The 14,800-nt window shown below is 38.8% G+C and overlaps 1 long non-coding RNA gene across 1 annotated transcript; it reads left to right on the top strand.

The window, feature by feature from the left end:
* The first annotated feature begins 414 nt into the window (after positions 1–414).
* On the top strand, positions 415–3,522 carry LOC149786404 (uncharacterized). The gene is made up of 2 exons (XR_016425200.1): positions 415–1,358; positions 2,837–3,522. It is a non-coding gene; the product is annotated as an uncharacterized LOC149786404 (long non-coding RNA).
* The last annotated feature ends 11,278 nt before the right edge of the window (positions 3,523–14,800 follow it).

Here is a 14,800-nt window from a genome sequence, read left to right as displayed (position 1 = left end):
ATGACATTAAAATTTCGACGACCGCCTTGTAATTCAGATACAATCTAAAATCTCGATATTGGACATATAATTTTCAACCAACGCTGTGTAATTCCACAGATAAAATCTAAATACTCAACATATGAAATGGAACATTCAACATAAGCTCTTTAAACCAATATGTAAATTAGGAATTCTCGACGTATGACATTGAAATTTCAACCCCCGCCGTGTAATTCAAACGACACAATCAAAAACATCGACATATAAAATATAACTTTCAACCACTGCTGTTGAATTCAACAGATACAATTTAAAATCTCAACCTAGAAAATGGAACTTTAAGGACAAGCACTTTTGATACAACACGTGAAATTGGAATTCTGGACATATGGCATTAAAATTTCAACGGCAGCATTCTGATTGGACCAGCATTTGTTCGCTGCGGCGCTTCATAGTAAGTTATATTATATCAACGTACACATGAAGTCGTTCGTTGTATCCGGTTACTTAGTGATTGCAGATAGGCCTTTCGTAAATTCTAGGGTACAAATCTGAGCCCGATGGGCGGGTGAATTTCGTTCCTCGAACAGAACATGAGTTTATTTCGTTGCCAAACCTTTGAGCAAAATATTACCTTTTTCTCTTTCCGTGCTTTCCCTCTTTCCATCCACTAGATCAACCATTGATTCATATTAATCGGCTCTGGAACCATCTAAAACTTATTAGTTTGGTTAATTTCAAAAGTAATAAGTGTAATGTTAAACCCGGAGACATTTGTATTGGTTATTTTCTTAGGCCACACATTATAATTGACAGTCTTACTAAAATCAGATCTCCGCTGTCCTACGTGAAGATCTGACAGCGGCCGCTTAGGGGTCATGTTCTGTGACCATTGAATTTGCCAATGGAAATGCATCTTTCAGAAATCTGAAAGTCAATCAAAGCATTCGGCACACGTTGATGCTTTTCAACTCTACTGATCAGACTCCCAAACGCGAAGATATAAGATTTCGTCTGACTGGCTGATACAATTAGCTATTATTGTAATACACAGTCACCAGAACTTGACTCCTATGCCGTTGTTGTCAGATCTTCACGTAGGACAATGGAGAACCGATTTATCAGATTGTTACAACTGATTGCCTAATAGACGAGATTCATTCATCATATTGGACATTTGTCCAGACACAATGACAAACACATATACATGCTTATAAGTTATGCACGCTGTCTTTATTCCTTTGACACGAGGCCAATGCCATCAGGAAGGTATACTTGATGTGCTTTATACTGGTCGATCATTCGACGCTGAAACATGATTCTGAGATATATCATTTTCCTTGGAATATTACTGGAAACGTGCGTTTGTTTTTCTGGTAAGTCTCTCTCTCTCTCTCTCTCTCTCTCTCTCCATGCGCACACAAACCATATTCAGTAAAATGTCTTACATACCGTCTATACTATCTCATAAGTCGAGGCAGACTGTAAACAACAAAAATCCTGATATGCCGTAACATAGTGGGCATGCAGAGCAGGGACTGAGTTCTTTTCTTCTCTTCTACTGAATGCTCCTAACAAACTCCACAGACGCAGACCTGCCGGCATATTATGCGACGGCAGATCTAGGTCTGCGAAGTGTACAGTTGGACTCGTCTTATAAGCGAGTACATACAATGCATGTAGAAACTAAATGTGTAGAATAATCTCTATCGGTCTCTGCCTCCTTATCTAAAGTATCACACAAGTATCCACGTACGTATATACCTACTGAACACATGATTACAACACCGCTATCACAGGATGAGCACTTGTCCGATTTTTCCTCATTATCCAATTCTATTTTGGTTATATTTGTGGATATGCAGAAAGATACTGTAGAAGTGGGTTTTTTCCCTTTTCTTTCAGCCATCTTTATTGGAAGATGATTAAAACCATTCCCTTTTCTGTCGTCGCCTTTGTCATCAACAGTTTCTTATGGTTTTGGCTAAAGTTTTTATTTGCTCATATTTCCTAAACTCCTTGTTAGATTAGCTTCATAGATGGGATTAACTACCGTAATGAAGGTCAGTTAGTTCTTATACAACACGCTCACTTACCCCATTGATTAAAACCCAGTCATCAAAGTTCTGCGTTAACGTTTTGGTTAAAATTGGCTTTATTTACTTATATGTCCTAAACACTTTGTGTGACACGTGTGCTTGCACCTCTGACCTTTGTGACAAGGTCACAGTGAGAAAATGTGCGATAAGGTTCGGGCTAAAGTTATTCTTTTTGTCTTGATTTGCTAATATATGCTAATACATTTGATTGAATTCTTGGCCTACTTGAAATGAATCAATATCAAGCTAAAATAATTAATTATGCCGTACGCTCAATTACCTCAAGGTTACGGTTACAGAAAGTTTACGTCAAGGTTTTGGTCAAAGATTTTTAAATTGTTTGTATTTTATAATCGCCTAGTCCTTGATGGATTTTCTTCATAATTGGGATGAACTGTAATTGGAATTTTGACCACGTGAACAAGTCACGCGTATTACAACAATGATTTAGTCATAAGCTCGACATGCAGACTATTGTTAAAATGGCCGCTTCTTTCAGTTTCCAGTGTTTAGTGCTTAAATTTCTTTTCTTATATCTCTGATATCTGAAAATATTGCAAGTTGGAGTCGACGTCACAGCTTAATATCAGAAATAAAAAAATACCACGAAACCTTTTTCGTGCAACGTCTACCGATTTTCATTTTAGATGAGGATTTGATGCGGATGCGGATTTGATTTCGTAACCACTGTTTTCAGTTGTCATATTTAGTGTAATGTGCAAAGTTGCAACGGAAAACTTTTCTTTATTTTTCAGATGTATCACTGAATTTTCTTGGAATTTGTCTGGATGGAACACCGCTAGGAGACCCTTGTGTCAGCGACAGTACGTGTCCAAAGAGACAACATTGTCTCAGACGGATGGGTTTTCTAGGAAGTTGCTGTCCGGCTGCTAGAAACGTTCCGCAAAATTAATAAAAGTTGTGTCTCAGTTTTGTCAAAGTTGAGGTGTCCGAAGCTATGGAACGAAGCGTATCCTGCCTTCATCATAGGATGGGTTGAATATCGTGACAGCTGTATTCGACAATGGAGTCTGATTATACATGATTTTCTTATTAAGTCATCATCAGCATCTAACCAATCAGAATCCTTATTTTGAGTTCACTTGTGCAGTCAAAGAGATGATATATCGTATTCGGTATTTTCTAAGCAGATTAGCACAAAGCACAATGTTAAAGTTCGAAAATTCCTATGATTTTTGTTTGTTTGCTTGTTCTTTTAAAACAAAATAACTTTGACTACAATGCTGACATACTTTTAGAACTTTCAGAACAATTTCAACTTTATCTCCGCTTCTAGCATGAACAATTTCAAATACGTCGTTTTTAATCTGTATTTCATGCATATCTTCTGGACTTTGAGCATGAGCTTAAAGTTTCATGTTTAAAAAGTTCAAACTTTAAAAAGATTTTAAAAAATAAAGGGCTTAGTGTTGATCCTTTATGATCCTTCTAATTCATTGCTATTTTTTTTATGCGATCCTCAACATAAAGACGAGTGGTCGAGTGGTCAGAAGTGCTCACCATTACGGATCACTACCATCTCACCTCTGTCTGCGTGGATTCGAGTTTCGGGTTCGGCCTATGTGGGCATGTGAGAAAGCTTGCCAGTAGCTTCTCGTGGGTCGGTGGTTCTTTCCGGGGTTTTCCATGGTTCTTCATCCACCATTAATACTGGCCATAATGTATAGCCTATCTTGTGCTGAAAAATGGCGTTACACCCCACAACAAGAACACCAACAACAACAACACAAAGCTATTGTTGGTAAGACGGCGTAGACAGCATATTGATATTCTTTCTGATTTGCGTCATAAATGCAGTTGAAAATGGAATGAACTATAAAGGCCGAGAAAATCATATGGCAGAAAACCGTAATATATATATATATATATATATATATATATATATATATATATATATATATATATATATATATATATATATATATATAAGTCATGAACACGTATTTCGTTATTTGTTTTGTTGTTGTTCTTTTATTTCAGACGCTTGTGTCTGTATGTGAGAAAGATCTAGACTTTTCGAACATGTTTCAAACGATAGAGAGCGTATAAATCATTCGTAGTTTGGAGGCCAATCCCATGGAAGATATATCGAATTTATGCCGATAGCTGTCATTAGCTGACGTTCCGAATAGGGCTTAACCGAGAAGCTGCGAATGCATGGAACTATTTTGTTTTTTCATTCTCAGTTCCTCAGTCAATCCAACGGTTCGCTGAAATCTGCGCAGTTGCGTATTATGGGTAACTTGCGCCTGAAGGCAGTGTTATATAGGCGTCCAGAGCGAAGATGATGGCCAAAACGGCCAGAATACGAGACCCGAATGACCGAAGCAGGAAGAGGGTTCTCGGGAGGGGAACTAGCTAGGTGGTTTGGGGGAACGCTGTGAGCTCCTCCAGCAGGATTCGGTGCGGAGCTCTGCTCGTCAACGATTTTCTTGTAATTTACTGCCATTTTGTGGCGTTTCATGGCATCTGAATTCTCTCATTCACAAAAGATAATCAAGTGCCATTTTATGCAGGTCTGTCATTCCCACATTAGGCCTATTAATTGGACCTCAAACATATTACTGTTAAGCATGTACATACACAAAAATCTATTTATTTATGGACTGTTTAAAAAAGAAATTCCCTTCCATACCCCTTCCCATAAATCTAAATACTAGTTGTTGTCAGACGGATTCGAAGATAGACATCTACCTCATCTAATTTGTTCCTAGGCGATAGTATTGATCCGTGAGCAGCAGGGGAGTTCTACAGACCAGACCCCCAGACCAAAATAAAGCTTTCTACGCAAACTTTCTCCGTAGAAGCCTCAGATTTCAAAAATAAGCCTTCCCACGAAAAATAATTTGCGTAAATTCGTCACCGATTGCAATTTTTGTGTGCAAAAATCATTGATTTTGGACAGCAATTTTGGGGGGGGGGTAGGAGAAATTTATTCCATCGACGAAGTTTGCGAAGATTTGGCTGCTGATCCTAATTTTACCTCGCATTAAAACAATATAGTTGAAAATAATATGAGTCGGAAAGCTAGTAGAGTTGGAGAGCTTCATTCTGCCAAATTAGCGCGAGAAGAATTAGCGGCAGTAAAGAAACTTATCCCGGCAAAACAATTATTTAAGAAAAAAGTTCGTGATTACGAAGACTCGCAATATGGAATTACTGAGATATCGTCAAAGTTGTTGAGTCCAGTCACTGGAGCAATCGAGCAAGTCGCATACGGCGATAAAAAGGAAGATAAGGAACTTAGGAAGCGCGGTCTTATTCCTATGACGAGAGATATCGAGCAACACACTCGATTATTGCCGGAGCGAATAGTACAAACACAAACACAAGCACAAGCACGAGCACAAGCACGAGGACGAGCACAAGCACAAGCACAAGCACAAGCACAACAAGAACAAGCACAAGCACAAGCACGAGCACAAGCAGAATTGAGGACGGGGCAAATTCCTGAAGAATTAGATGAAGATCAAAAATTACGGCAAGAACAAGCGCAAGAAGAAGAACAAGCGCAAGAAGAAGAACAAGAGCAAGAGGAAGAAGAAGAAGAAAAAAAAGAGGAAGATAAAGATATTCAACCTCGAGATATAATAAAAAAAAAATTTACCGAGAATGGTTGGAAAACATTGCAAGAACAATTTGACCTTTTTGGCAAAGATACTAAAATATTTGCTATATTTGCCGAAGATTCCTTTGACAATAGAAAGATGTTTTTAACGGAAGACGGATTGAAAAAAATTAAATCGCGGTATGTTTGGTATAATAATTTATTTCGAGCCAAATATAATTTACTTGAGGCGAAGAAAACAAGCTTTATTTACAGTGATTTTCTGGACTACGCAAATGCAAGGAAGGAGGAAAAAAAATCTTCGGGGATATCGCAAAAATCAACTCAACAAGAGAAAGAAACTGCGAAGTCCGACTATGAAAATCTTCATAAAGCTATCGGAATTGTTTTTACCCGTGATGTGCATGAACAAATCGCAAGGGGAGAAAAATTAGTAGATATCGCCGCGGATTATGATGATAGGGATAAATATTTTAACCCCAGTGTTCGTGGAAAACCTCTTGAAAAAAGCAAATATATCGAATGGATATATTTTGCTAGTAAAAAACCTCCTTACAAACGTGATGACGAATATTTAAAATTTATGGAAAAAGTAAAACAAAAAGAAAAAGAAAAGGAAGAGAAGGACGTGTTAACGGAGTGGTTTAGCGAACCATCAAAATCAAAGACAGGAAGCGGATATACTGTTTGCCCTGACAGTGTTGTCAACGATGTATCTCGCCTTGAGGTATTAATCGGAGGAAAACGAGCCGGAAATAACTCTCGCGAAATAATCAACGAAGCCTCAGATATTTGTCAGCGATTATTCCGCGGTGGTGTCATCGACTCTCACATTTACAAGGAACTTGTCGATGAACTCATCGATTAAAACAACACAATTGAAATAACATGATTGTTCACAAACATCAGCGCAGACCCAAACAGGTTCGCGTAGTAAACTCTAGATTGCCCGTATATAGATATATCCACGGCAATGGATTCGGCGATATTATTGGAAGTCTTTTTACGCGAATAATACCTAAAATTGGACCCATGATCAAACAGCTCGGGTTAAAAGCAATAGGAAAGATCGGCGAGACTGCCGTTTCTGGTATCGGTAATTTGGCCAGCAAGGGCTTCAATGTTGTCAAAAGTAAAATATTAAATTTAATGCGCAAAAAACAACCCGTCAAATTGCCTATCACCAGAGAAATGCCGCCCGAAATCAGTAAAGCCATAAACGACGCAGCAAATAAAAAAATAAATGATCTAGCGCAGGAAGTCGCTAAGACAAATTTAGCGCAGGAAGTCGCTAAGACAAATTTAGCGCAGGAAGTCGCTAACACAAATCTAGCAAAGGAAATTGCTAAGACAAATCTAGCAAATACAAGCTTCATTTCAGGTAGCGGTCTTCGTTTTAGATGATATTCTTAATAATAAATGTTCGCACAAGTGTCAAATGAAGTGTTTGACATGGACGAGCCTGTAGGCAGAGATACATCCGTGCGAGATTTCCAGTATTTCTCGTACGATGCAGTTGACCCAAATACAAATAATCGCTTGGAAATTCAAGTCCACGATACAACAAGATATTTTCTTCCATCTGAGGCATATATCGAGGTTGTTGGGAGAATTATTAGGACAAACGATACCAACTTTGGCGAACATTTTAAAGTCGGATTTGTCAATAACGGCATCATGGCTTTATTCAAGAGCGCCACTTACATGATCGATGGAAGAGAGATCGAATCAATTACGGACAACGTTGATATAGCAACGACGATTATAGGCCTAGCGAGATACTCGGATGATTTTACCAGGTCAGCTGGCCCTAGCATGATGTTCGCCAAGGATAATTCTGATTTCGCTGATCATGTCCAGTATACCATCAGACAACCGAAAAAAAATACTAACGCCGCCGAAAATGCTGACGTCGAAAGCATGATAATTAATACCAATGACAATTACAATCTTGGATTTGCCACGAGAAGAGCTATGTTAAAGGGAAATGAACGAAGATTTTCCTGTGCAATTCCGCTATCTCACATTTTTGGATTTTGCAGGCATTTCCGAAAAGTTATTTACGGAGCAAAACACACGATAACTTTCGTTCGAGACGCTGCTGGCAGTAACAAAGCCATCTGGCGAGAAGCTAGTGCGGATGCCGCTAATGTTGGTAAAGTTGTCCTTGAAAAATTTACCTTGTGGATGCCAGCGATAGTTCCATCGATGCTCGAGGAAGAAAAATTATTATCATTCATGAATCAAGGTGGAAAATCCGTCATGTCCTGGTTGACAACGATGACCGACTCCTGCGATGTTAATATTAACGGAATATTTACCTGGAGAATTGCGTCACAACAAGGCGCTTCGGCACCTAGGCACATCTTTGTTGCTCTTCAAGCCGCAAACAGATACGATCAAGAACGCAGTCATATGATATTCGACAAATTTGCAGCAACAAACGTTTCACTGAGAATAAACGGCCAGCAAGAGCCATCCGAGGAAATAGCCATCGATTTTGAAAATTTTTCGACGGCCCGCGCGTATCATCGCTTGCTAAGTTTCATGGGCCGCGATCAAAATATCGATACCGGATTGCAAATATCACAGCTAGATTTTAATATTCGCTATCCTATCTATTACTTTTCCCTGGAGCATCTCGATTTGGTAAAACAATCCGTTGTCGATATCCATTTCAAAGCTAGAATTAACACAGGCGGAGCAGCAAGAGCCATCGCGGTAATCCTCAGCGATAGAACAATGATCTTGGAAGGCATTAGCGGTAAAATGAGAGTCATCGATGCTCCTGTCGAGAATATGTGACAAATTCCAAATTTAGACTAAGCGATTATTAATATGCCATACGAACACGTCAGCGTAACTCTGACCCCGGGTCAGATAAAAAAGCTCCAATCAGCGATATCAAAGCGATGCGGTATGAAATTAACTTTGAAAAATGATCAAATTCACGGTGGACCTAACAAACTATCGCTAACTAGAGGTCAGCGTGAACGATTTTCCAAGGCCAAATCAGCGAATTCCGGTGTTCATGTGAGTCTCTCCATAGGCGCCATCAGAGACATGGTCAAAACGGGCGGCATTTTCCCGTTAGCTGCTCTTCCGGGACTACTAGCTGGGATTCTTCCGACAGTAGCAAAAACAGTAGGATTAGGCGCGCTAACAGGCATAGGTTCCCAAGTAGGTTCCACATTAACAAGAAAAATTACCGGAGGAAGATACCGTAAAAAAAAGGGAGGATTATTTCCCGCCTTCTCTCCCCTAATCGCGAAAATGTTGCAAAAACAACAAAAAGGATCAGGCCTTTATCTAAGACGGCCCCCATACGGATCCGGCCTAAGACGAGTCTACCAGCCTCAAATTTAGATTTGATCAGCGAAGCAAAGAATAAAAAAATAAAATTTTTCAGAGGTGTATTTATGCGAGATCAACTACCAGACAAACCAAACTCTACCGAGACAGGAATAATTAATCTCGATAAAAACACCGGCCCTGGCACGCACTGGGTTGCCTACGCGATTAATCCTCGCGAAGTCGTTTATTTTGATTCGTACGGATTAGCACCGCCAAATGAATTTATCAACTATGTGTCTTCGCTGAAACTTCCGGTTTGGTATTCGACACTTCCAACGCAGACATTAGCGGATCCACCGATATGCGGCCCTGAATCAATTAACGTCCTCGATGCAATTTCAAAATCATCCGGTCCGTATCACAAAATTGTATTTGAATACGCCGTAGATAAATATCATGGTTGATATTTACGGTAGATTTATCTACAGGAAGGAAAAAGCAGAAGTGACTGACGTCGATCTATCAAAGTTCGCAACCAAGAGCGATATTAACAATCTTCTATCGCTGTCAGAGGTGGACCCTGGCGAAGTTGCTGTTTTTCAAAATACCGAAGGAAGATTACAAACCAGCAACGTCAAAATAACTGATATAATCAAGCGAGACGAATACCGCGATCATATTAGTCAATTTACTCGTCAATCGGAGATGGTATTAAAATCTATTGCTGATATCGCCGATATTATAGCGAAGTTACCCCTGAAGGCCAATATCGCGGATGTGGAAAAATCCGACAAAGAGTTATCAGCAACGTTGCTTCTGAAGGCTGATAAAGCATTACACGACGATCTTCAGGACAGAGTGACAAAAAGATTTACCAAGCTAACTAACGATCTTAAAAAACTAGACGATACATCAAAAAATCTCAGTAAAAAACTCGACGAGGATATAAAAAAATTCATCGAAACCTCCTCAACTACACACAGCGATCTTACCGAGAAAACAAAGAAAATAAACGAAGATATCGCCCAAATCAACAGAGAGATTGAATCGGCACGTGCATTAATATTTCAAAAAACCGATAGAACATCACATAACGATCTTACCGAGAAAACAAAGAAAATAAACGAAGATATCGCCCAAATCAACAGAGAGATTGAATCGGCACGTGCATTAATATTTCAAAAAGCCGATAGAACATCACATAACGATCTCAGCGAGAAAGTAAAATCCATCAACGAGGAAATTACCAAAATAAATACCGCGATGGGTCAGAAAATCGATAGAACATCACATAACGATCTTACCGAGAAAACAAAGAAAATAAACGAAGATATCGCCCAAATCAACAAAGATATTGAATCGGCACGTGCACTAATATTTCAAAAAGCCGATAGAACATCACATAACGATCTTACCGAGAAAACAAGAAAAATCAACGAAGATATCGCCCAAATCAACAAAGATATTGAATCGGCACGTGCACTAATATTTCAAAAAGCCGATAGAACATCACACAGCGATCTCATCGAGAGAGTAAAATCCATTAACGAGGAAATTACCAAAATAAATATCTCGTTAGGTCAGAGAGCAACAATCGACGATCTCAACAAAAAAATCAGCGAGGAAATTAATAAACTCAACGATCTTGTTGTTCCCGAATTTACCAAGGGGTTTAACGCGATACGTGAATCGACAGATGAGAAAACAAGAAAAATCGACGAGGATATTACTAAAATTAACGATGAAATTAACGCGGTACGTGAATTAGCGCGTCAAAAGGTTGATACATCAGCGAACGATGGAAAAATTCAAGAAATCAACGAGAAACTTCTCGCCGTAACAACAAGCGTCGACGAAATCAAAGTAGAAATGTTACCGTTGGATATTTCTGCGTTGGGGCTTATTACGGTACCACCGGAGGTATATACAACAAATCTTCTTCTCTATGTGCCATTTGTGCTGAGGTCGGAATATTTTACCTGGACACCCGATAATGATTCTTTTAACTTTACCGCGCCAATTCAAGGTGTATATCGAGTATATATTATTTCGAAGTCATTAATAAAATTTAACGTGACGGCTCTTCTTCGTGAAATTTATGAATACCATCCTGGATTTTTCGTTATTTCCATAGATGAAAATAAAACTGAAACTTTTAAATTAACGCCATCGGATAGAACCAACATGGGACCAGTGCATTATTTTGTAATTTTCGAATATTTATCTGGTTGGGGCATGACCAATCCCCCCAAGACGGTCAGCGTTGCCGAAGAGGATCCCGAGCCATTTAAAGTTGCCGAGATAGAGAATCCCCAATCAATTGGCTAGATAAGTAACTAATAAATGACCGCATCGGATTATCGTTACAATCAGGCGCGATCATGGCAGGATTCGCTAAAAAAACTCCTCGACGAGTATCAAACAAAAATAAAAAAATACCAGCGTAGATTAGTTATCATTGACGTTGCTGTGTACACTGTATCCGCGGTAGTCGCCGGTGCTGGAATAATTTTATCCGCGGTAACAACAATCGCGCCAATCGTTGCAACGATAATAATCTCGTCAACAACGACAATCGCAGGTGTTCTCAATATCGTAGCGAAAAAGATATCCTCGTGCACGAGTGAGAAATTATCGTTGTACAAAAACAAACTAACTAAGGTCAATGACGCGTATTCGAAATTATCATCGTTGCTTTCCGAGAGTCTCAATGACGGCGTTATCTCCGATCCAGAATTTTCGGTAATGATAAGTATTTACTCGGAGATTGAACAAATGAATATTAATAATGTCCGAGCTAGCCCAGATCGTGACAAACACGACACCGCCGACAACGACGTTAATATCGTTAAGCTCAACCAAGCCTGAATTTAGCATCAATTTTCCAACACCAATTAGCGTTAATGAAATTGCGTTAACACAATTGCGTGTCTACAACAGCTGGCCTAATGTTAGATCGAAATCATTTGGCAGATTATTATCAAACAATTCACTTGTTTTTGCCAACAAAAACAAACCCGATGGAACTCCTGATTGGATCGTCGTTGGCATACCAACAGGCAGTTACGAAATTGATCAGCTAGATAAGGAATTTACCAGTAGAATATCAAATATAACCGGCGATGCTACTCCGGGAATAAAGATATCTGCGCATGAACCAACACTGTCATCGATGATAGAAGTGAAATCACCGTACATGGTAGATATTTACCAATCATCGATTAGGACCATATTAGGTTGGCCTGAAATCGCACCTCTAGCAAAACCAAAAAAATCAGATTTTATTATTCCAGGTTGGTACGAGGAAGCTCCTCCAGAACTACCGGAACCAAAAAAAGAAGATTTTACCACCGACGAAGGATGGTATGGAGATATCAAACACAAACCTCTGATCGATAGCGCCATCAACTTCATGAATAACCACAAAATTAACCTGGTAATATTCGCTTTTACTTTTATTAACGAAAGAATTCTCTCGTGGTTGCCTCTTCCTAAAATTCCCCCCGGTGTGAAAATCTTCGATGCTACCAACATTAAGATAATAGCCCCCATAGACGGTATCTTGGTAAGAAGAACCCTCGACGAATTTATTCAAGAACATACAATACAATTAAATTTATTGCGGGAATCCCTTCATGAATGCATCCTAAATAAATCAGGCTCATGTAGCGAAATTATCAAACGCGTGAAGATTTTAAATCAACTCGCGAATGATGTTGAATATTATCACAACATGTTTATTCAGGCGATAGTCGACGATATATCAATTGCCGATTATGTTCTTCCTATTAGCAAATTCGAGTTGATCAGAAATTCAGGAGAAAAACAAAAATTCATGAGAGTATTTGGATTAACCAAGGAAACGCTACCAAATTTCAAATTTCCCGATTATGATGTTGATAAAATGAGAAAATCCGTCACTGATACCATCGATGATTTATTTCCGAAGTTACATGCCGCGTGGACTAAAAAAGTACAATTGGAATTGATTCTCAAACACAATAACGATCCCGCCGGGCAAGGGCGGCATATCTCGCCAGGTATCGTTAATATAACGGAAGTTATCGCGATTTATCTTCACGCGGATGTTGTCGAAGGCAGCTACAATGTTGATTCGTCAGAGTCAAATCAAGCGCAGCAGGGATTTATCTTGTATTCGTTTTCACCTAGCGCCTCTCCTGGTTTTTTGATAATAAAAGAGCCGGTGAATCCGTTTTATCTGCGATGTCATAATCGATTATTGTCGAAGATAAATTTCAAACTAACGGATCAGAAAGGAAATTTGCTTGATATACGCGGGGAAACTGTTAGTATCAATCTGCTGGTGAAATCGTAAATCCGTCCGCCAGGGAAAACAGGCCAAAAAAAATAAATAAAATCCAGGGAATTTTTTAAAATTAATATATTTTTTTAATTTTTGTTTTTTTTTTGTTGTTTGCGGAAATATTCAGGAAAATTCAAGAGTCTGCGATTTCCTTGGCCTTGCTCTCATCGACAAGTTTTTTCAACTGTCTGATGCGTGAACTTGTAATTTTTTTTGACTCGTATGCTTGTTATAAAATCAATCTAGCTTTTTCTACCAGCGTCGATAATTTAACAAAATCCTCTACGCGATCATCGCTGACTGTCGCAAGTGATTGATACATGGCAATTTGGATCTTTTTTATTAATTTGTACTCTGACGGCAGCGTGTATTTATATTCGAGTTTTCCCTGAACAATCGTCTCGAATTCGGATCGGATTTTATTCGTGTCCAACTCCGATGGAAGATTTATTTTTTTCCTTAGATCATCGATGGCTTCGATGATATTGTTTATATTTTCTTCATTCATGTTATATTAATTTTGTAATATTTAATTATTCTTCGTCGCTCTCCGAATCGAATATTATCGGAATATAGGAAAATTCGATCCACGCGTCAAATTTGTAGGAAAATGTCGCGTTGATTATTTTTTCTGCCACTCGTCGCACTGAGGTCGAATTAATACTAAAATATTTTGCAGCTGCATGCATCGACGCGAATATAATTTCCTCGTTTGTTTCTCGATTTATCGATTTAACCGCCTTGGCATATTTCGGATATTTACCAACGTTACTACTGCGAAGTAAATTTTCACTCGGAGTTACCGCGTGAAGATTGGTTATTTTATTGTTGAGTTTATTTCCGTCAATATGATCGATAACAAGACCATCCCCGATAGGTCCGTGAAAACACTCGAATATAAATCTGTGAGAAAGATAATTTGTTTTTTTTCTTTTTTTATTCTCGCTGAAGTTACATATCAAATAACCCGAATTACCAACATTACCGACATGATACTTTGTTTTGATATTTCTGACAACACCATCGGCAGATGCCTCGTATCCACTGATCGTTGGATGCGATTTATACTCGTGTGTGATTGTCATTGCAGGAATCGTCGATTTCATTTCCATATACAATATTCCATCTGTCTAAATCATAATTTGCCTTGAATCGATTAATATAATCTTCTTCGCAGGTTATTATCGACGAGGATCTTTTTTCGTAATACCGGCGCAATTCTCGATAATTTTTCCCTCCACAGGATAAACACAATCGAGTTTTTCCTCGAGTGCCAACTTGGCAAACTAAACACCGTTGTGGTCCTTTACTGCCTCGTCGAATCGCATATATGTGAGCGCCACAATAATCACCTCTGCAGGATTTGTCGCATGATTTTGTTGATCCGATTGGTATCCACGAACATTTATTCATTATAATTTAGATATTTGTCTAAAATATAATAATGGATACATTTGATCTTGATGAGGCAGAATATATCATTCCTGAGGTCGATCGCGCCAAAAAAGAATT

This window comes from Sinohyriopsis cumingii, chromosome 12 (genome assembly GCF_028554795.1).
Source record: "Sinohyriopsis cumingii isolate HCF-2022 chromosome 12, ASM2855479v2, whole genome shotgun sequence".
In the NCBI taxonomy this organism is placed as follows: Eukaryota; Metazoa; Mollusca; class Bivalvia; order Unionida; family Unionidae; genus Sinohyriopsis; species Sinohyriopsis cumingii.
The sequence above is the reverse complement of the archived record's forward strand: the minus strand, read 5'-3'. Positions and strand labels throughout refer to the sequence as shown.